At 41.6% G+C, this 22,301-nt stretch overlaps 1 protein-coding gene across 4 annotated transcripts in view; it reads right to left on the reverse strand.

Moving 5' to 3' along the window:
* The window catches only part of LIFR (LIF receptor subunit alpha), a 53,591-nt gene extending 41,120 nt beyond the window's left edge, over positions 1 to 12,471 (reverse strand). Inside the window, exons 1-2 of one of the 4 annotated variants that reach the window (XM_039709944.1) lie at positions 11,811 to 11,932; positions 9,976 to 10,142 (exon numbers count right to left, since the gene is read on the reverse strand). The gene's annotated coding sequence lies outside the window, so the exon portion shown is untranslated. Of the gene's footprint in view, positions 1 to 4,509; positions 7,733 to 9,975; positions 10,143 to 11,810; positions 11,948 to 12,450 lie in introns of those variants that run through there. The other 3 variants (XM_039709945.1, XM_039709942.1, XM_039709943.1) reach the window with 3 other exon arrangements.
* Positions 12,472 to 22,301: the final 9,830 nt, after the last annotated feature.

Here is a 22,301-nt window from a genome sequence, read left to right on the forward strand (position 1 = left end):
TCTAGGTTATTGTGCTGTGCAGAAGGAAACAGCTCAGAGTCACTTACACACTTGTGTTTTAACCCATTCAAAAATTTTCTTGATACATACTACAACTGGCAGATTAATACCATATGGAGAAGAAGGATGTACTTTAATAAATCTGATTCAGCTACACACATTTCCTGATATGCTTGAATTTGGTGACCTCATGATCGACACACTTCCTTGAATTCTTGTGCTTTGAAACACAGCATGGAACAAGCACAGTGAGCAAATGCACACAAGTCTGATTACTACAAAATACCTCTTATCATGACTCCAGTGGCTATCCACTATGCCTTTTCAATACTTAATACAGGTGCAAATCATAGAAAAAAAAATGCACACACTTTTTTCTTTTGTTCAGTACATAAACCAAGAATCCAATGAAAATACAAAGAAGTTTCCACTTCTCCAGTGCTTATTGCATTTTACTAACATGTAACACAAAGAAAACATAATTTAATTATTTCAAAGCACATTTCAGTTTTGGAGGATACTGTTAGCTACTGTGTATTTCTCAAAACAGCATGTCTTCAGAGGAAAATGTCAACTGCCCACACTGTCAGCTGCACTTTACTCAATGTCAGGTTCAAGGGCCAGACCACATCACTCAGTCTTAACAAAGACTGCAGAATAAAATTGCTGTTTCTTAGAAGAGTTGTTATCTGCATAATACTGTTCCTGCCGGTTCTCTTCAGCTCATAACCCCCTTGTGAACTCACGAACATTTAAGAAGTCGACCTTATTAATGAGAGTTTATTTTCCTTTATCTGGAAATGTCCAAAAACTTATTTTGAACTATATGACCTTTAATCTTCTTTCCATCACAGGAAAAGCCTAATTAGTTTTATAAGAGAACACTGATAATTACTGAAGCAATTCCAAGTGTGTTTTTTTAAAAAACCGGCAATGACCCAAGGGTTGGAATCCTTCATTGTTTACAATAAAACCTGCGGTATTCAAATTATTTTTAAGGTACAATGAACCAAATCCAAAGAAAGTCTCTCTTCACATGTACAAAGAGCACATAAATAGATCAAATGCTGAAACGCAGCTTTCACATTAAATAATATATTGAGAATAAAGAACAACAGTTATGCAATATCCTTTTAGAGTGAATGTAAGGAATGAGAATCACTTACGAGAAATAAATTGATTTTTTTAACTAATCAAGGAAATGGGCAATTCCTGAAACTACAGATCTATATTTTCTGACAAATTCCTGTTGCACCAATCTTTACTGAGACTAAAAGCTCTCAAGACCTGTTGTAGTTCCTCTCTTAATAAGTATCTGACAGATCACATGAAGACATACTGCAGCATGTTATCATATATGACCAGCCTTCCATCAGGGTGGGCAAACACTTTCCTCTCTGCTCTGCACACAAATGGGCCCCCATGCTGCAATTCCCCTTCCAAACTTGACAAAGGTGAAAGGTCTACAATACAGTAGGACATTATCAGAACAAGTCAGTCCATGTGTAATTACCTAGCAGTTGTATTTCCTTCATTTATTTCCTTCACATGCTGTTTTAATTGAATTTTTTTTACCCCTGGATTTTTCACTTATGCATACATACACACATATCCCTCCCCTACTCAGCAAATATTGACTTCTACAGTTAACATACTGGAGATGGTCTCTTTCCTAATTAAATCTCATAGACACAGGCTACAAGAAATTCATATTAACCACGCAGTTCATGCTTGTACATGGACTCACTCTCATGCCTGCTTGTGGTAACATGACTCTCTCATTCTCTTGCTGCTCACAGCTTCCACTGGCACCAGGGACCCAAAAGACACGCAGGCGCACTAATCCAGCTTTCTGAGGGCAACACTACTCCTCCTTCTCTGCTCCTCTCACAGAGGTCCCTGCAAATGGCCTATGGTCCACTTGCACATCTTGTAGCAGCACAGCAACCCAATGCCTCAAAATAAACTGACTCTTTCATGCTATCCTTTCTACCCATCTAATAGATTGTGATGCTGCCAAGAAACATACAACCTCCCCTCAATTTTACTGTGCTACTTCATGTTATCACCTCTACAATGCAGCACTTCCTGAAGTGTGTTGTCCTAACTAAACCAAACCACTTATTGCAATGTGAGAGGCACAAGATGTACTTGTTTTACAAGTAAATTAACGCCTGGCTTTCAGTTTCCAATAATTTAGACTGATCATTCAGTTTAGGCAGAACATGGTCTAAAAAGAAAACATGAAGGAATGTTCAAATTGTGTTTTCAATTTTTGCTAAATTGCTGTAAATAGAATTCAAACATAGACTGAAATCTCTCAGTCCACAAAAAAAAAGATGCCGAAAATTCCAGCGTTTTTCAGAATAATGTAAATGAGAAGTTTATATTTTGTCTGTTGGATGTGTTTTTCTATCTTAGAAAGTTTACTTTCCTTGATGTAAAAAACCTAGCAGCCCTTTAGGTGTTTCATTGAGGGTCTCAGAATAGAAAATACTGCTATAAAAGTACTTTGCAGGGATGCTGTCCTGGTTTCAACAGGGATAAAATAGTAAAGCAAACTCTGCACAATCAAAATAATCTCAGAAAAAGCAACAAAGCAATGAAGATATGAACGTTTTAAAATAATACACATGCTGGCTAGGATCCACGATTTTTACTGCTGTAAAATAAAACAATGGTTTTCTGCAACTTCTTTTTTGAGTCCCTTGTAAATAACCCACCCCCAAGTGCTGAGACAGCAGCATCTGCAAGGGTAGTGATGCTGCACCTCATTTAAAATTTAAAGCAGCTCATATAAGATTGAGACTGCTGCTACTAATAGGACATAGAGTGAGTCAGTTCCACAAGTCTCTTCTGACATGATTCACTGCTAGGATAAGAAAACTAAACAGAAATTTTCAAGGCCATGTCTCACATCTTGACAATCCTTTCATATGACCATTATTATAGCATCTCTAACTTGCATCTGCCTCTTCTCCCTCAATCCTCCCTTGAAAGTGAGATTCATCTCCTGAAGTTCTCTTTTGTTTTTCTCTTCTGAAAGGTGACTATAAAAAGGGCTGAGGAGAGGAAAAAACAACCTTGGAATTTACACACACAAGTCATTCCAACTTATCTATCTATGCTTAACAGGGTTCTTCCTTCCTGCTATTATTAGTAAATCTCACAGTTTAGTTCTCTCAGCATTGAGCTGGCAGATAAAGCACAAAAGAAGAAGGATTTCTTACTTATTAACTTCTGACACCAATAAATTCTGTATACCTACACAGTAGAATGGAAAAACCTCTTCCTGTGGAAGGTTGTTCATCACATTTTTCATGCATTGTTGCTGATATGTTAAACTTTATTGTTTCGCAAGTCAGCAACGAAGCAGCTATTGTTTCCAAAGTGCTGAGCAAGTTTGACTGTGGGAGCAAGAGACGTGCAGCAATTTTCAATGGTCTCTCTGGTGACTGCAGACTGAGATGGCCAGACATAGGGAAGAAAAGGCAGGGGAAAGGGGAACCTGAAGAGCTGGAGAACTGAAGAACTAAAATCTGTGTAGTTACATGAATCACAAGTTCTGTTTCAGTTTATTTTGAGTTTCTATTCCAGTATTCTATTCCTTAGAAAGAATTCTGCCCTTCATGAATCTAGTCAGGTTTACCCAGACACACAGCACACGATGCACAAGGCCAAGCACATCCTTACAAATTCACCTGTCAAAATACAGAGACTGGCAGAACCTTTAATGTTATGGTATGAAACACCAATACATTTTTTATTCCTTGTGTGAAATATTATTCTACAAAATCTCATCACAAAGCAAGTCATTTGAACTCACAAAGCATTACACAAATAACACCACCTCAAACATCTTTGGAGAGTACTGTGCTTTTCCCATTTCTGCAACATCCCATACTAAAGAGCTATTCACAGAATCTGCACAAGGACTATAAATGCAAAACATATTTAGATGCTAATACATATGCCTCACAGATATAAGTATTTTACTCTAGAATGTTATATTCAGAAAATATTTGTAAATCAAAGTAGAAGAGCTTAAAAAGATCAGATACCTATGTAGATATTAGGAATGCAAGTGACAAATACCTTATTTTGTCCAAATAAGAAAAATTTAAAAACTAAAACCAAACCAAACCAAGTAACTATCATTATGTATGGCAAAAACTAATGATCATTACTTGAAGAGATCGAGTAGAGGCAATTTTTACCAATACTTGTTGAACTCCTAAAGTAATCAGCTCAACAAAAAGCTGGGTTTAGATTGCAGCATCTTATTCATGTTAGTTCTCAGGTCTCATGATGCTATCAGAGATCACCTATGTCTTCTGAGGAGAAGAGTATTTGACAGCCAAGGACAGCTGCTCGTGACTAACTCACTGCAGATTTATGCAAGATAATAAGCCTCAGTAACCTCATATATACACATATTGCTCTGGAATTTCAGAAATGTTAAGTATATGACTAATTCTAACTTATGAATGAAGGTATGCACAAACTCACATTTGCACTGTTGGCAGGAGCCCAGCTGCAGGAGCTCTTTCCTTAGTCTTGGTACAGGACAGCTGAATGCTGAACGGGGCATTCACGTGAAGCACCTGAACCTGAAAGACTTATACAAACCATTGCTAGGAATGCCACACTTGAGGATCACTCAGAAAATTGTATGTTACGTGTTTGAGCGTGTGAAGAGGAAAATTAATACTATTTTGCTGACAGCCTGTTAGTGACCAGATTCTACAGCAGCTATTGTAATGCTGAGTACTTGCTCCCATTTCTGTCTGCAGTAATCACTGCCCAAATTTCAACCCAGAGCTACCTACTGATTAGCAAGTATGCATACACCAGGGGAAAAGGATAGCAGACAAGAATCTAATGTTTTCAAGGATGCATTCTTTGCATGTTAACACCAGCTGCACCACTCACTAGTTGAAATATGAGGAAGGAACCAGAAAACATTCAGTTTTCAAAGTATCAGTTATTGCAGCTCAAGCAAATAAATACATAAAAGATATTGAAAATAAAAGTCCTAACAACTTTTTCTGTATGGATCAAGCTACCTTACAAAAGCCATTGATCCAAGAACACAAGAGAAAAACTAGCCATTCATTAGCAGTGGAAATGGTTTCATCCAGTACAAAGTCAATTTATACTCAGGATCAAATTACTTAAACAATTTGGGTCTTTTGTTGCAAAGGCTAACACAATATAACTATTTAGTTCAGAGAGATTACTTGGTCACAGTTCTCAACTACCTACGCAGAGAAAGGATTTAAACTTAGCCCCCTGTTTAAGACACAAGAGGAAATGCCATGTAGTAGACCTCCACTAAAAAGTGAACATTGTGAAAAGTAAAACTAATTAAGTATTGGCAAAGGTTTTCACAGGAGGAGAGAACTGGTTCAAATAAAAGTAAGATTGAATGTATTAATTACTAAGAAATTCTAAATATGGGTTCAATGCAAGTCTTACTATATTAAAGCCTTTAGTTCACATTACTCCATCAGACTAGATTAGCACAAATCATGCACGGATCTCACTTTAGAAAGGATTTTAATGGTGAAGGAAGACAATATGAAAGGGACAAAATACAGACTTTGAGGTAAGACTTACAATAAGGGTCACATAACATCTTGCTCGATTTACATCCAGACTGACCCTGTCTTTTGAAATATGTGGCAATATTTGATCAAAAATTTCCCAGTATCTTGAAAAAAGAAACAGACCAATCACATTTAATTTGGAGAAGGCTGTTCTATATTGGGAATTATGACAATGCTGCTCTAGCAGATGAAATATGAGTTACGTGCCTTGAGACCTGTGCACTAAAGACTTCCCACAGCTATGACCTTTGGAAATGTGTGGAGCAGGGGGAAGGAGGGGGAAAAAGAAGAGGAACAGGTAGAATCTAGAAAACAGATGTTTTTATCCTCACAACTAGGTGAAGCCCTAGAGGAGTTTGACATGTAAGTTCACCTCACATGCACAGTACTTCTGTTCTTGTTGCACATAAGACAACACATAAGTTTACAATAAAAATAAATATTTTTCTTTTTGGTTTTGTTTCCTTTTCTCTCACCTTGTCTCTTTTTTCTGCCTAGGATTAACATTAGTAGCTTATCTCCTTGGTTTTAGCTCCAGAGCAGCTGTAAAAACCTCAGAGGTCACACGTCTCCTGCCGCAAGTGCTGAACTTGATCCAAAACATGAATTATTGTGAAAATTACTTATAATTGGAATACTTATAACTTACATTCACCCTCTGGGCTTCAGAATCTGTAGAAGCTCCACCTATAATACTGACCATTATAATTTTCTTCTGAAGTTCATTTGATTTAGGAAGCATTTTTCCCCTGCAGTAATATTCAAACCAATTATTGGAGAAAGATATTTTGAAGCTCTGTTCTCACTGATTTTACATGTAGGAGAGGCCATTAGAGCATCCAGTTCAAGAAGGACAAAACTATGATCTGCCATACAAACATAGTTACATCACATGATGAGCAGCACTGCTGTCTTGGCACAAGAGCTTCTGGATGACTGTGCTAAATCCTGCTTGGAAAGGAGAAGGGCTGCCATGCTAAGGCAGATACCACCAAACAACCCCAAAAGGCAACTGCCCAGACCTGCCCCATGCTGAGCAGAGCCAAGACTCTTCTTTCACTTGCCCAAATTTCTCTTTCCCATGGATTCTCCACGGTATGTCAGATGTTCATCTCTCAAACAGGCATGCAATTTGAAATGCAGCTAATAAAGAAAAATAAAATATGAATATCAGATATTCTCAGACCACCCTGATGGACTGCAGTGTGGAGGTGTCTCCATGCACAGCCCAAATGCTCCAGAGGGGCTCACCTTCACACTGTTTGAGACCACCCTGAGTCTGGACTAGACAACTTTGCAGCAAGTGGCCTGGGTCACCATCTGGATCCAAAGCAGTTTTTCCTGTTCTTCTGTGTTCAAAGTGTTTGAAATTATGAAAGAGCAATTTTTAAAGCTTTAGGCTGAAACGTGTGTCACGCCCAAGGGCACAACGTGGAGGGCATTCAAGGGCATCAAGCCAATGGGGAGAGAGCTGGCTTGCTCTGCTCACCACCCTAGCCAACCTTGCCGTAGGACATACTCCCACCATTCAGAAAAAATGCTCAACTGCCTGAGTTACATACAGTTAACTGAGCCTGCATTTCTTCTTGGAGGGAAGCAACTGATTCAGGGAGCAAAAGTAGCTTAAGTGGATGGCTGAGGCCCAGAAGGAAAACATGGCCCATTTCTGAGCCAGATTGACAGTGTAAACCACCCTCAACCACCCCTGTTGCTTGTACTTTCATTATACCTTTAAGCAACTTGAGCAATAATGACAAAATTATGCAAGCATAAGAAGCATTCCAGCATACTTTTCAGACAGTGTTTATCACCTAAAGAAAACACTCAAATACATTGCTTTATTTAAATCCCATGATTATGCACTACAAATTACCAGGCAGCCTTGATATGAAACTATCAAGGTTCAGTCAATATTATAGAGCTGTTATCAGTGCCGCTGTAGGTACAAAGAAAGCACAAATGCATACCTCTATTTTTGGAATATACGTATATTCCATAATAAAGTACTTTTTGACTGTTGATCAAAATGCAGGAAGCTATACTGGCAGAGAACACTAGCATAACATTACTCATCAATACAGAACCATTCCCCTCCAAAACAAAACAAACAAAAAAAAAACCACCAAAAAACTCCACCAAAAACTAAAAAAAAAAACCAAAAAAACCCACCCCAGAATAATTTCCTAACCAATGGTACTGTATCACTGAAACTGGCTGACTGGGGAGAGACTGCTGCAATGTAAAATCAACCTCAAGAAAGCACTACTTTATCTACTCAAGGAAATTTCAGGAGACTGGGGCTGGCTGAAAGGCTGTGCTTTTGATTTTGCAGGAAACTGCCCCTGAATTTCTGGGTATAGGGATGAGAAAGGAGACTGCTCCCTGACAACACATGGCCCAATAGAGGGGGGAGGTGGAGCTAAAACAAACCTGCCAACACAGCAGTCCATCCTCAGCTGTGGGCTGCACTGAGGGTCTGATTTTTGGCAGGGTAGGAAGCGAGCAGAAGGAGCAGGGAATTGCCACAGTGCTGTCCTTGTTTCCATGACATGTGCTTTTATAACTTGTGCACCCTGAGGTAAAAGGCACAGTTTGGACTCAACAGCTGACAACTCAGCAGTTCTCTGCCTGTGGGGTAAGGGAAAGATGGTTCTGTTGTAGCAACAGTTGACCTCACTCCAGTGCCAGCTCCAGACAGTGCAGAGAAAGGAGGGGGTGCGTATGCCCTTCAAAACCTTACACCCTGACCAACATTCATACCAATGGCTTAGCAGCTATTTTTAGCCTAAGCACTTTCTGCTTACAGTGAAACCTGCTACTAGGAATGATTCCAAGAGACAGCAGCAGGGAAAGGCAGACAGCAGCAAAGTGGCAAAAGGCCCTGTTGAGCTTCTGGTGCTTGCAGGAGTTCAAGGACCTTACGGACACACAGCAGCAGGGCTCCCACAGTCTGTAAATGTAGGGATTGCAGATTTTCCAGAGGAAGGAGGATAGCAGTGAGCAGCAAATAAATGATAATATGTATAAAAAACCAGTCCCCAAATATATTTCTCAGGGACAGATAAGAACTTCCAAAGATTGTTCTAATTAAAATCTGTTTGTTTGCAAGTCAGTAAGGAAGGAAGGCAAAGAACACAGGGACTTCTGTGTTTTCTAGTGATACATATCCTGCTGCCTCTCAATCTGCCAAAATACAGGTAAGAAAATAGGTCTGTTCATCTAGGCATTTATATGGCCCTCATCATTGCCATGCTAATGACTCTGGAAGAAATCCACACCACTCTGGAAGATCATCCCTGAAGACATTTAAGCATGTATGAAACCCAAACTTTTGATGCTTCAACCTAAAAGAGAAATGTTTGAAAATCCCACTTAGTTGCAGGTAAATATTAGAGAGGAAAAATAAATAAAAGGAGAGGCGATGATAAATTTTGTAGGCATCAGCATGCACAGATGCAGTCTCATATTTGACAGGGCCATACCATTTGCCTGATGCTTAAACACTCAAGATTCACGAAGCAGCTACTCCCTGCTTGTATCTGCTGATAAAATGAGCACAGAACCAAAGAATCAGGTTCCAAAAAAAAAAGCTGTTTCTTTGGCTTAAAGACATAGGAGAAGAAAGCAGCAGGAATGTTCCCTTTTCTGAGGCAATCCAAGTCACTGCAGCACTTGCGGGGGTATCAGAAACACCTCAGGCTACTCAAAGTGACAGATGAGTCAGGATGAAGACTCCTCCAGCCCTTCTGTCGATTCTGAAGCTTAAGTAACCACTGAGTCAGTGCTACCTCATGTCCTTGTGAGATGACACTCACTGGAATTGCAGGATCGTGGTCTCCAGGTCTTGGTCCCAAGAATTATTTTCATCTTTTACATTAAACTCTTTATGGAACAAAATGTATCAGCCAGCTTTGGAACATAGAGCACGTCTCAAGTCTTATCTGGAAGCAATTTATTTTTCTTTTTTTAGACAAATTTGATGCCTACCAGTCAAGAATAATCAAAACTAAATCTCAAGGGCAAAAGAAAAACATAATCCATCTATATCAGCCTGATGATATACAGCATTCTGCAAGATAGAGTCATTAGTTACAAACATCTATGTTGTTTAAATACATCTTTTCATAAAGCATGTAATTTGCTGTCAAACACTCATTGGATTAAGCAATCCAACATTTATACTCTAAAAGAGCTGTTTCTAATACATTTAGAGATTCTGTTCTAGTATTACCTATGGATGTTAATAAATTCAGATATTTTTTAAACATTTTCTAACGCCCCGGTCTGCATGACGCTGAAATACATGTGACCTTATAGCCAGAGACTGTAACTCAACAAGCACTTGAAATTAAAGTCCTATGAATACCTGCTAGAGTACCAGCAGCAGCTCTGTCACCGGTGAAAAAGTCTTCCTCTTTTTGAGACGAGCATCTCCACCCACATGGCTGTTCCCAGGTATTCCTGATTTGCCTTCGGCAAGTCTGTGAGAATGCCCTCACCTAAAGGTTAAGTCTCTCCCTTTCCTCAGCACACCTGTAAAGGGATTTTGCACAATCTAATTCACAGATAATGCTTGCCACTGGTTGCTCTAGGTGACTAAAGTGGTGTGTTTGGAAAGTGCACAATGGAAACTGTTATCACTTCATAATGCTGATAAAAGTTTGAATAGGTGAAACAGCGATAAGATGAAAGGATGCAAAGACTTCGTAAACAGAAAGCAAACAAAATTGGGTGATCTACTGACTCCCTAAAAGTTATATTCCAAACCAGCTCCAACTTAATGATTTGTAAGCCCTCCTTTTGTGACTTGCTGCAAATTTTCCAGGGTAGATCACAGCCCTGCAGTCTGCTGAGACAAGTCTGTCTTTCTTTAGACCTCTCCAAAGTAACCTGCAGACCCATCTCCAGCTAATGGCCAGAATCTCATGCTGACAAATAATAACCAAGTGCAGATATGGTGCTTGCTACTCATTCTGTGGATACACTCATGGCACTTGCTCCTCTCTCCTCCACATCCAAATCCTTTCCCTCATCAAACGTAATTTTTGTTTTGATCTCGATTCAAATTGTTGCCAAATCCAGGAGACTTCTAGGTCTATTCTCACCTTTATGGACAGAAATCAAAGCTTATCTTTATCACCAAAATCGTGCAGCATAAAATGGTTGATGAGCTAAGGACAAGCACAGACTTTCTGCAGATCAAGGCATTCATCCATTCTTCCCTACAGGATGTGCAAACCTTGATATATAAAGCACGTGGGCACTGATGGATCTACACCAAAAAACATACTGTCTCAGCTGGCATTGCCACATGCTGATTTGAGAGGGAATACGGCATGACAGAGTTCAACCTTTCTCACAATTGCTAAACTTGCTTAGTCTTATTAGCAGTCTGGGTTCATGCTGTGGGGTTGAACTAAGAGTTTAGGAAGAATTTAAATATTTCTTCTACAGTAAGGAGAAAGGGCAGAATGGACTTCCAGGAGAGATGTCAAAGGCAACTCACACTGCCTTACTTAGGCAATAAGCTGAGTTTCAAATGCAGCAGAAATCAACCCAATTCCCAAGCTTTCCTGAAGGAAATTTGACAGGAGATGGCCTTGATAATGGAATATAAACATTTCACTATTTTTGCAATGGTAATTTTAAGTGTGCAAGTCTGTCGAAAAGAATCAGAGTGACAATTCCTACACAGCAGTTCACTATCCCACTCTCCTCAATATTAGTGTAATACCTATCCAGATTTTCACTCCCATTCATAGCAAACTTCCCAGGCATTCACCACCAATGACAACTGAAAAACAAAGCAAGCGTATAACCAATTCCTGCCGAAGTAATACACAGCATGCCAGCACAACACAGTCAATTCAAATTTACACGCTGAATCTTACAACGGAATAACGTTCTTTACAGAACCGCCTCAAAGGTTTTCACAGATCGCTTTCAAACACGCTATCTAGACGCATCAGAAATTCAATCACTCAAAACAGACACAGCTGCCGCTGTGCCAGAGTCCCTGTACAGCCTGTGCGCAGAGGCGCCCAGCATGTCTGGATGCTCCCCAAACACAGAAGGGGTTTTGGAGTCCTCTCCTAAGGTCCATTTTTCAAAAGGGTGCTACTTATTATAAAATAAAATAAGATAAAATAAGATAAAATGAAGAAATGAAATGAAATAAAAAGAGGCATAAATAGTATTTACCCGCTGCTCAGTCCTCGAGCCAGCCAACCTGCCGGCCAGCGGAATGAGCTGTTGACAAAACACAGCCTCTATTTAAGCCGCAGCTCCGGCAGCGGCAGAGAGGAGCCGCCGGTCTCCCCCCGCGCCCCCGAGGGAGGCTGCCGCACTCCGCGCCCGCACCGGCTCCGACCCCCGCCAAGCCCCCGGCGCCGCCGCCGCCGCCACCTGTGCCCAGCCCCGGCCGAGCCCCGAGCCGCACGACACCAGGCAGGCAGCTGGGGGGGCTCTCCGAAAATCCCCGCCGCCGCGCTGGGTCCCGGTGGGGCTGCCAACCCCCTCCGCCCCTCCCGGCCGGCACCTCCCCGGGGCGGGCAGAGCGAGGGAGGGATGGAGGGAACATCCATCATCGCGCCCCTCGGGCCGCCCCCTCCCAGGTGCGAGCGGCCGGGAGCGGGCGCCCGGCGCGGTGCCAGGGCTTGACGGCGCCCTGGGCCGTGCGGTGGGGGCCGCGCTGCCGCGGGCGCTGCAGAGCCGGCGCGGCGGCTGTGGGTGCCCCGCGGGCTGTGGCGAGTGTGCTGCGCGGAGGGTGAAGGCGCGGATCTCATCCGAGCCTTTCGGGTTTTCTCCGTGACACGGTCAAATACCCTTTATAGAAAAGTACCTTGAATACTTCCAGCGCTGGGGTTGGACGCGGTGGGCCTGGCTCCACGGGTGCAGGCGATTCTTGATTCATTTTATCTTCGTATTTGCCACTACTTTTCGAGGTCTGAGACTTGACCTCCAACATTTCTTTCAAGCCGCAACTGTTGCATGTCAGCCTCTCTTGCAAATTTAACTTGAAGTCCTCCCACAGTCTCAAGAGTCGGGCAATTAAAAAAAAAAATGCTACGAGACCTGTAAAATCAGAAGAGTTGGCAAGCCTGTGGCTCGTCTGTTGTGCCCCAGTCAACCACAGGAGAATGGGGAGAAAAACTGAGTGCTGGATTTTCCTTGTGTTTTTCTCCCTACATTTTCTTCGTGCAGTTTTCCAAGTAGACGCAGGTTGGTTGGTTGTCTCACAACCCAGATGACAGAAAACTGCATATACTTGCATAGAATTCCTGGGCCAGACTTTTGTCCCATGATGGCTAAGTAGATTTCAGGTCACCAAATCCAGACTCTCCTGCCATCCTGCACATTGCCTGCACAGTCTAAGTGAAGACAGGCTGTTCGGTAGAGAGGAAATCTGGCACTGTTCTATCTCCTTTCCAGCATTTTTAGTTGTGCAAACAGAACTGGACATGCAGTAGACCAGCAAGATGCACATGGACCTTGTGGTTCAGTCATGCCCCAAGATACTCCAGGTCTGTTCTAGCTCAAGAACTCCTTGACTTCAGGCCTTGTACTCTGAGACACTTGTCTGTGTGTTGGCCTCTCAAGAGGAAGGATCCTTATACACCTGGATTATTTTAAACCTGATTTGAGGAGAAGCCATGGGCTGTGAATCCCAAGCAGAACATTGATGCACATTGAAACACTTACAACTCCAAGGACAGGCACACTTTTAAGACAAGACCCTTATTATAGAACATTGATGCACATTGAAACACAACTCCAAGGACAGGCACACTTTTAAGACAAGACCCTTATTAGGGATCTTCTGTTTAGTAGGTTTAAGCAGCTGCATTTCCAGCACATCAGTCATCTTTTCACAGTACCAAATCACTCCTCACTAGAAAGGCTGCTGGATGGCTAATTCTCTGGTGGAGTCTTCAATGCAGGCACAGAGGTTTGATACATGAGCTGCCTAAGAACATTTTCCTGTTTAGTTCCCATTCTAGCTCAGAAGCCCTTCTACTTTCTTTCATGCAAAAGCAACCAAATCACAATGAAACGGGGAATACTGACAGCACCACAGGGTTTGAGGACAAGTTGGACATTTCATTGTACACACCTGTCCAAGGGAGGAGTGCCTCTGTCCTTGTTTCCAGATCTTATTAGCTGGGGCCTGGTGCCCTCTCTAGAGTCTGCATCTGTTTCATGAGAATGTAGCATGTACTTCATGCCATGGATGATACATACAAAGGCAGGTTTCCATCCAAGAAAATTACATGAGAACTGCGTTTAAAAGGCATTGAAATTGTTAAATGAAATTGTACCACCTTCCTTTTCTGCAGCTCATGCTATTTGAACTTTAGTAAAGGCTCACAGGCATCTTGCTTGTCAGAAAGCCCTGTAGCATGTGCATGATACCATCAATAGTGGCAGATTTGCAAATTTTCTAGATCACAAATCCAAGCAATAGTAATGTTTGCTACTTTCTCTGTTTTATTAGCCAAATAGCTTCCCTGTAATTCACAGACATTTCATACAGGAGCTGTGTGTGTTTGAGGGGGTTTTTTAAGCAGAAAAGTGTGATTGTGAAATTAGAAGAGGCTTCCAGGACAAAAAAGAGGTACGGATAGTTCCTAAAGTTGTATTAATGTTTTGCTATTGCAATAATGAGTCAGTTTTCAGTGACTCAGTTGGAAGTTAAGAGACAGAAATTTCTAGGTCTGGTACAATTTACAACAAGTCTGTATAGCACAACTTTCCAGATGATAGGACTACAGATAGTTGGTATCAGTTACCTCTTTTTTTATACAGTGAAATATGTTAGCTTTAATATAAAAACATCCCCTAGATAAATGAGTGGCCTAATTACCCTCCCATTCTGATCTGCAGTAAATATGCTATGCATGCATACAGTCTCATCATGATGCCTTCTGCATCAAATATCATAGCTGCTGTATTTTATGAGGAAATTTATCTGCATAGAGTACATACACAAAGACCATTTATTTTGTTTCCTGCCTTATCTCTGTTTTCCAGAAAACTGAAGGACAGATGCTGGTACGCACAACTGTGTCTTTATATAGTCAGTGTATGATCTTGTCATTGATGTCAACAGCAGAAGGGCTGTGCCTTTCAATACTAATATTTTGGACATTGAGAGGGAGAGGTTTAAGTCTCTATGGAACATAGGTTAGCTTCAGTTTATTTTAGCCTATCTCAGGGCTTAGTATTACTTAGAGAACAACAGATCTGCTGTCTAGGTCAGAAAAAAATTCTTGAGGCATGTATTTCCAAATGAAAGTGAGAAGTCCAGCTAGGACATTTTCATTAATGAGAGTTTCCTGGAGCCATTTAGTCTTGTGTTTAAGGGTGTGTTGGTTATTTATGGCAGAGAAAAGGAACGGATGTGTTGATGTTCTGGAACTTTTCCTTTGTGCATTGTTTCTCATTTCACAGTTGTATTTGGCACCCACTTTCCTCCAGCCAATAAAGAATATTAAAGAACTTCCTTTGCTGAGAAGCTGTGTGCACATTTTAGAAACCATACAGTTTAATCAGAAGTTTGAAAGGTAGTACTTCTACCAGCGTTTACAAAAGCCAGAAATTGCAAATATATAGTAGTGCCGGCAGAGGTCTGCCAATGGTTGTTTTTATGGGCTATCAGTTCCTGTTTTCTTTAAAACAAAATTATATAATACAACCAACAAAGCAAATTTGGGTCTAACTGAATGTGCTCAGGAAGGCCAATAACAAAACTCAGATTGGCTGTGATAAACACAGGAGTAACCTCTGCTCATGCCAAGAATAACCTCGAGTACTGGGGATAGTGCATGTATTTCTGTGCACTTACAAAGCACCAGTTCTTTCCTATGAACTCTCAGTGGAAGCATCTCTTGTTGTCAAGCTGACATGGAGCTTTTCTTGGAAATGAGGACACTGACCCCAGAGAAATAAACTCTTGGTAATTAATAATTTTCAAATACAGAGCATTTTCTTCATCATTAAAGACCTGTGCCGGTAAAACCAGGGACATGTTGGCAATATATTGCTAAAGGGCTTCAAAAAATTCTCTGGTCTCTCTTGTCTGCAGGAAAGCCATGTAGCCCTTTGTGGTTTTTGTGTTTACAGGGAGAAGCGATGAAGGACTTTGATCTACTGACCTGCACTAACTTTGATAGTGCCATGAATTTAAAAAGAAATGGAAAGAAAAACACTACTTGCCAAAACCAATTAAATTTAATGCACTCACATTCCTTTCACTGGGAAAACAAATCTGCCTCAGATGCCTGGGAGATACATGGTGTAGAAATACTGGATTCGCTGTCCATAATAGGACCCTTATTGTTGGCAGTGAAAGTAAAGCTTCTCCCATGCATTGCAGAGGTGATAGCAGATGGATTACATTGCCACACACTGCCAAATACCAAGATCTCTGTGTCTAACCAGGGCATTCATGTGTAGGATAGAATTGGGGATACCAGCTGTTGAGTCTTCACTGAGTACCTTGGGTCCATTTTCACTGGCAACAGCAAACAGTTCTTTTGAGCAGGTCTTTTATATCTTCCTGAGTCAAGCAGCTGTGGTCTGATCTTCCCTCAGACCCTTCCTTGCCTTACTCTACAGGACCTTTGCAAAAATTTCTGCCCATCACCTTATATCCTAAAGATTTTCACATCTTTATGGCTACTCTCTGCCTTCCTGTTGAGATGTCATCTGAGCCCATGTTATCAGAGCACAGTTTTGGGTGGGTGACAAGTGGCCTGTGCTAAGGCAACTGAACTTTTGGTCTTATCTTGTAATCTTGATGTAACCAGCACACTCCTCACCATTCCTTGATTTGAGTGAGGTCAATCATGCCCGTTGTGTTTAGTAATGCTCATTCTTTCCACCCTTGCTGTGGTATGGCTTCCGATGCTCTCACAAACAGGCATTTCCATTTGTATTTCATTCAGCTAAGTCTTAATACCTCAGTTAAACATGTCTACAGGGGCTACAGTGAACTGGTGCCTGAGAAGGACCTGGTGCTGAAATTCCTCTGCTACAACAATCTCCATTCAGTAACCAATTAACAGCTGCAGGCCTGCTTTTCAATCTAAGCACTTGTGCCATCCTGCAGGTGCTTATGCTGCAGTGTAAAGTACAGCACATGCTTAATCATCACATTGGATGCATCATATTGCTGAGTCTAATACAATAGCATGAGAGGTCAGTTGTTGAGACAGTGATATAGGACACAGAATAGTTATTGGGAAGGCATTAAGGTAAATATTCATTTTTGAAGTAACATCAACTAATTGTTACAATCTTGCTGATTGTGGAAGAGTTGGTGGAATCAGTCCTAGAACTAATTATGATTTATAGATATGAAATTGGAAAAGCATATTTTGTGCAGTACTGGAAGGGCCTAATTACATAAGAAAAAAAAGAGGATTTATGAGAGTCAGAAGCAATTTAGATTTTTAATAGCCAGAGAAGCATGGAAAGCTGAAAATAAAAGATACCAAGAACATTGCAGACATTCATATGCCGGTAATTTTACAAGGCGCTTCACTGGCTCCCTGACAGCAGCGTATCACATTCAAACATCCTGTCGTGCTCTGTGCAACTTTCAACTATGCTCCTTATTTCATAACTCTTTGTCACTGTTGTCTTGGCTCTATTTTCAGTGCAGTGCCTTTCCCGTCAGTCACACTTTTCTGATCACCAATTTATCAGCTAGATATTGCCATGCTTTATCTATTTCTAAGAGATCTCACCGAGAAATGCCCTCTGTACTACAAGGCTTAGTTAGCTGTTGCTTCAGATTCTCTGTGCACCAGTCCATGGCCTGAACATGTCTGATGAATGCTGGATAAATTTGAAGTACTCTAAGCTGTTATGAACTTTAGATGCACTCCAGAGCTGATCTCCTTTCAACCAGAATTCATGTAACTCGAGCTGAGCTGCCAGTTTCAGTGAATCCCAGGTCCCTAAAATTTTCAAAATTCTCCTTGCACAAAGCTTCCAGGCAGCAACAGCCTCTCCCCACACTGAACTGTATCTGGGGAAAGAAATATGACTTCTCCAGCACTATCCTTGGATGGAGCTGTTAGCCCACTCACTGCTTGGAAGCTAATTTCTATGCATCAGCATAGAAGTAGTAAGACAAAGAGAGCTCAGCTAGAGAGGAGGTAGAAATATGTAACAAATGCTTTTCAGGAAAACAGGAAGTTCTGTATTCACATGGTTCACAGCATTCCTTCTGCCAGTCTTTCCATGTCGTTTTTCAGATATGCAAATAAGATGCCTCAAGGTGTGGTCTTGGAGGATGTAATGGCAAAATGCAGTTATTAGAAGCAACTTTGTCCTTTCTGGGCCTGACCTAAAAAATACTGGTTTTTTGTTTGTGTTTCATTTACCCTTGTTAACCATAGTTCTCTTGTAGCTAATAAAAAGTCTCCATTTGAACACAAGCAGAAGTGATAACTTTAGTAAAGCAGATATTTCCAGCATGTTTGGAAGTCAGGCTGAAAGAAGTTTTCATAAAAGCAGGCAATTCTTTGCATGAGGTTACTTATTGCAACAAGTTCTTCATCTATTCTAGGAGTTTCCATCAAGACTTATTTTTGTTCTCAACCTTATTTTTATTATTGTCTACAATAATAAAACTCTGTAATGACATACAATTCTAACCTAGTATCGACTTAATTACATATTTGTGTACATTCTTACATCATCCCGTCTGGTGTAACAAGCACTTTTACTTTCAGTAGTTTGAAGACTAATGGCAATTTTAATTTGCCTCTGCATAACCTGGTAAAGCCAAAGGAGCTGCCTGCACAGGGCCTGATTTTTTGTAGCATCAGTGCTGCAAGGCTGAGCTTCTTCAGGCAGAGAACAATTTTCTGCAAAACCCTTTTTAGAACAGCAGTGTGGACAGCAGTGGAGACACCAGAAATGTATGTACATACTGAAAATTGTGTGACTGAGCCTGCTTTGTTTTATTCCCATTCTTGACTGGGGTCACACAAGATGCAGATCAACCAGGTGTCACAGAGCACATCTGTCAGCACTGAGCTAAAATGGATTCACATTCACACTTGTCTCTGTTCTGTCCTCCCTGCTCTGAAACACAGCTTACCTGGGAGCCTGCAAAGCACATTGTTCAGACAGGTGCTGTGAGTGTATGAGGCACAGGCTCATGCACGTTAATGAGTTGATGCATGTGTTTGCCTAGATTAGGGTTTAGCAGGTACTTTTTCTGCCGCCAGTATGAACTTCAGCATCCATCACATGTCTCTTATTCTGTGATTCTGAATTGTGTTACATAATACTTTGCATGTTTCCACACACTAATACAGATTGAGGAAGCGACTATTTCTTCTTTTTTCTTTTTTTTTCTTTTTTTTTCTTTTTTTTCCTTTTTTTTTCTTTTCTTTTTCCTTCTTTTCTTATTTTTATTTTATTCTTTTTTCTTTTATCAGTTTTTTTTCTTTTTTTTATTAACCTCCCCTCAAGTTATTTTTTAACTGAATAGATTTCCTGCTGTGAGCTACACTGAGTACAAACATCAACCCTCTAGAAGGCTGGTAGGAGGTAGGAATAAACAAGAATAAACAGCCAAGGGCAAAGGTTAAAGGGCTATAGGGCTGGAATTAACATACAAGGGCAGAAGCTGAAGGAGCACTCCTGCTGTGTGCAAACCACAGTCCTGGGCTCTAGGCTGACCTTAATCTGGTGGAGGTGCTGAGTTCAAGCTTCAGCTTTGTGCCTTAGCCATTAGATTGGAGTATTTCAGGCACAGCCAGGGACTCAAGCACACTTGCAATAGCCAGGATGAACTGACAGTAGGAACCTGAGGAAAAAAAGAACTTGTCTTCTGTCCATTTTATGAGGCACCATAGTTGAGGGAGGTGAGCTGTGTCCCTAGTTGCAAGGAAAATCTGGACTCTACTCTTTGTGAGCCTGCAGATGAGCATGACAGCAGTGCTCACTCTCCACAAAACTCTATAACTGACTCACTTGGATGCCCACTGGAACAGGGAAACTAACTTGCCTGAGAGGAGTACCTGACTCTGAGGAGAACATACATGCCAGAAGCTCTTATTAGGCCCTTATCTGCAATTTTAGGGGTAGTTCAGTGAAGCCCCAGTAAGGGTGTTTGGTTTTGGCATTCTGGCTCTTGCAATCTCTAAGTATTGAATGCCTCTTCAGCCTGTGCCTGTTCCCTGCTTAATGCATGGTGCTGCTGCAAAATGCAGCCTGACAGACACTGCAGATATATAGACACTGCAGCATTTGGCAATTTGATGATCCTCCTACTTGGATAGGCTGCTAGCTCTTCTTCACTCTAATGAAAATTGCAAACTTAAAAGTCAAGGTCCTGAAACACTCTCTGCTGAACCTAAAATGTATAATAAAGCATCTAGTGAACACAGGAAAAGGCTCACAGGAAGCAACCTGCTGAGCACAGAGCACTTGTTCTAGCCAAAAGGAAATTCCTGTTGTTTCATTTGTTTTCTCAGTTTTGCCTTCCTCTACATAGCTCTGTAAGCTGAGGTTTTGTTGTCTTTTGACTTTTGTGTACCAACAGGCAGCAATTCCACCATGCCTTCTTCCATACCCCTGGCCTCACATGTAGTCTTCTGTCTCATGCCTGTAGTTGGCAAAACTGACGCCAAAGAGGACTCTGAAAGTTCTGGCCTCACACTGTGTGAAGTCACATTTAGATGGAGTCTCTTCTTGCTTTGGAGGGGATAGCATGAACATCATTACTTTGTGTCACATCTTGCCCTACCTACTCAACTCAAGCCTCAATTGGCATTTATGGCCTTGCAGCTCTCTCTTGGACTTAAACACTAGGGAAATTTGTTTCTCTGTAGTCACGAGGGAGAAACAATAAATGCCATCATAAGTGTACATACAGGCTTCAAAGGCTCGATTGGGAAGTGGAAGGGCTGGAGTGCAATGGGAAGGAGCTCCAGAGGCTTTTCCGTGCCCCCAGCGTGCTCTGGCTGCCTCCTCGGGCTAGAGGGCACAGTCCACTCTGATTTTGAGCGGGGACATCCCTTAAAAAGGGCTGAAGCAGGAGTGAAGGTGGTTGTGCAAACGGTAGTGCCTGGGTAGGGAGCACGATGTGCAAAGTTCTGATCCCTGCACCAGGGCATGTTTTCTTCCCCCGTTGTATTCGGGTGCAGAAACCGTGCGTTTTTCACACAGAACAGTGAGGCTTTCTCAGAAAGCTGGGAAGAAACTTGTATTTGCCCGTGACAGTCAGACTATGATTCACCCTGTCCCTTATTACAGGCAGCAACCTTGACAACTCTCTTGTGCAATCCTACCACTTTCCCGGACTTCACGGGAACACAACCCTTTGTGTTCAGCTATTTCAGAATGGCCTGACTCCTCCCACCTGCAGAAGAGAAAGCCTGGACAGAAAGACTTGCTGAAACTCCCACTTCTTTGACACTAATGAAAGCTGTGCCATTAACATGTTTTCTTTTGACGTCCGAGTGGTAAAGGCTTCTTCCTAGCCTTCCCTACATCCAGAGGAGGCAGGATTTGCAGTAGCCACGAGTACGTACCAACCAAAGCTCTGCAGCAGTGAGAAAAGGTGACTTGGGAATTAAGGGCTGGTTATTCTGTTTCCAGCTGGGAGTACAGAGCAGCACTGTCCTGCAGTGATAGCAGAGCAAGCATCTCAGCTCCAGTGCCTGCAACCCGAGAGAGGCTCTGGTATTAGGAGATAAGCTTATATGCTGCACAGATGACAGTGGTTGCATAAATCATTGCTTTTTTTGGCAAGAAGTGGTTGCCAGAGAGACTGCAGGCTGCTGTTATTGCACATGGATGTGAAGTCTGGTCTGGTAGTGCAACTGGCTCTGACTCCAGAAAGAGGGAGTGTACCAAAGGCTTCAGGGGGAATTTGTACCTGTTGGCCTATGGGATGGGTTCTCACAGCTGGTAAGAAGTACAACAATAACTCTGCTTCCAAAGAGAGCTACTCAGCAGTCTCCGATTGACCCAGAAACAAGTGTTTGAGTTTTAGAAGAGAAAATCTGGGGGCAGTCTTACCTTAAACACCAAAAAATGTTAGTTTTGCTAACTACTATAGCTCTGCAAATACTACTGCTTCTCTCTCTCCTCGTTTTGATTGGATCATGGGGGTTTTTTTCTTTTTTGTTCTCCCTTCCCCTTTCCTCTGCTCTTTTGCTTAATTATTCTGAAGCTGTTAAAAGCTACTCTAGTACTTTCTTACAAAGGTCTCTGTAGCGCCAAGTGTCACAGAAATTTCCAGGGAGCTAGCCCTCATTCTATCCAGCAGCAGTCACTGACAAAATGTGATGGTACTCTTAACTTTTGACGCAAAACACAAGCTGCAGAACCAGCTCCCAACTCACTAAATAATCTCCCAGAGATGCCTTAAATTTTCTCCTCTAATTTCAGTGCTGTACAGAGAAATAACTTTCACAGGAAATCTCTGTACTGGAAACAAATGGGAAGCATGGCACTCTAAAGATTAGAAAGGAAGGGTTATCTTTCTGTTTAGCTAGTCATTTGCAGATTACAGCAGTTTGGAAAGATAAAGCTATGTAAATGTTAAATTTTATTAAGGGACATAAACCAGCTCCATATTTACTAGCATGTATGTTTAATATCAAATCTGGCCAGGCAAAGTGAAAAATCCCTTGTCTTTGATGTTTTCAGGGGCATATCAGG

Source organism: Passer montanus, unplaced genomic scaffold (assembly GCF_014805655.1).
Source record: "Passer montanus isolate IOZ18808 unplaced genomic scaffold, ASM1480565v1 scaffold22, whole genome shotgun sequence".
Taxonomy (NCBI): Eukaryota; Metazoa; Chordata; class Aves; order Passeriformes; family Passeridae; genus Passer; species Passer montanus.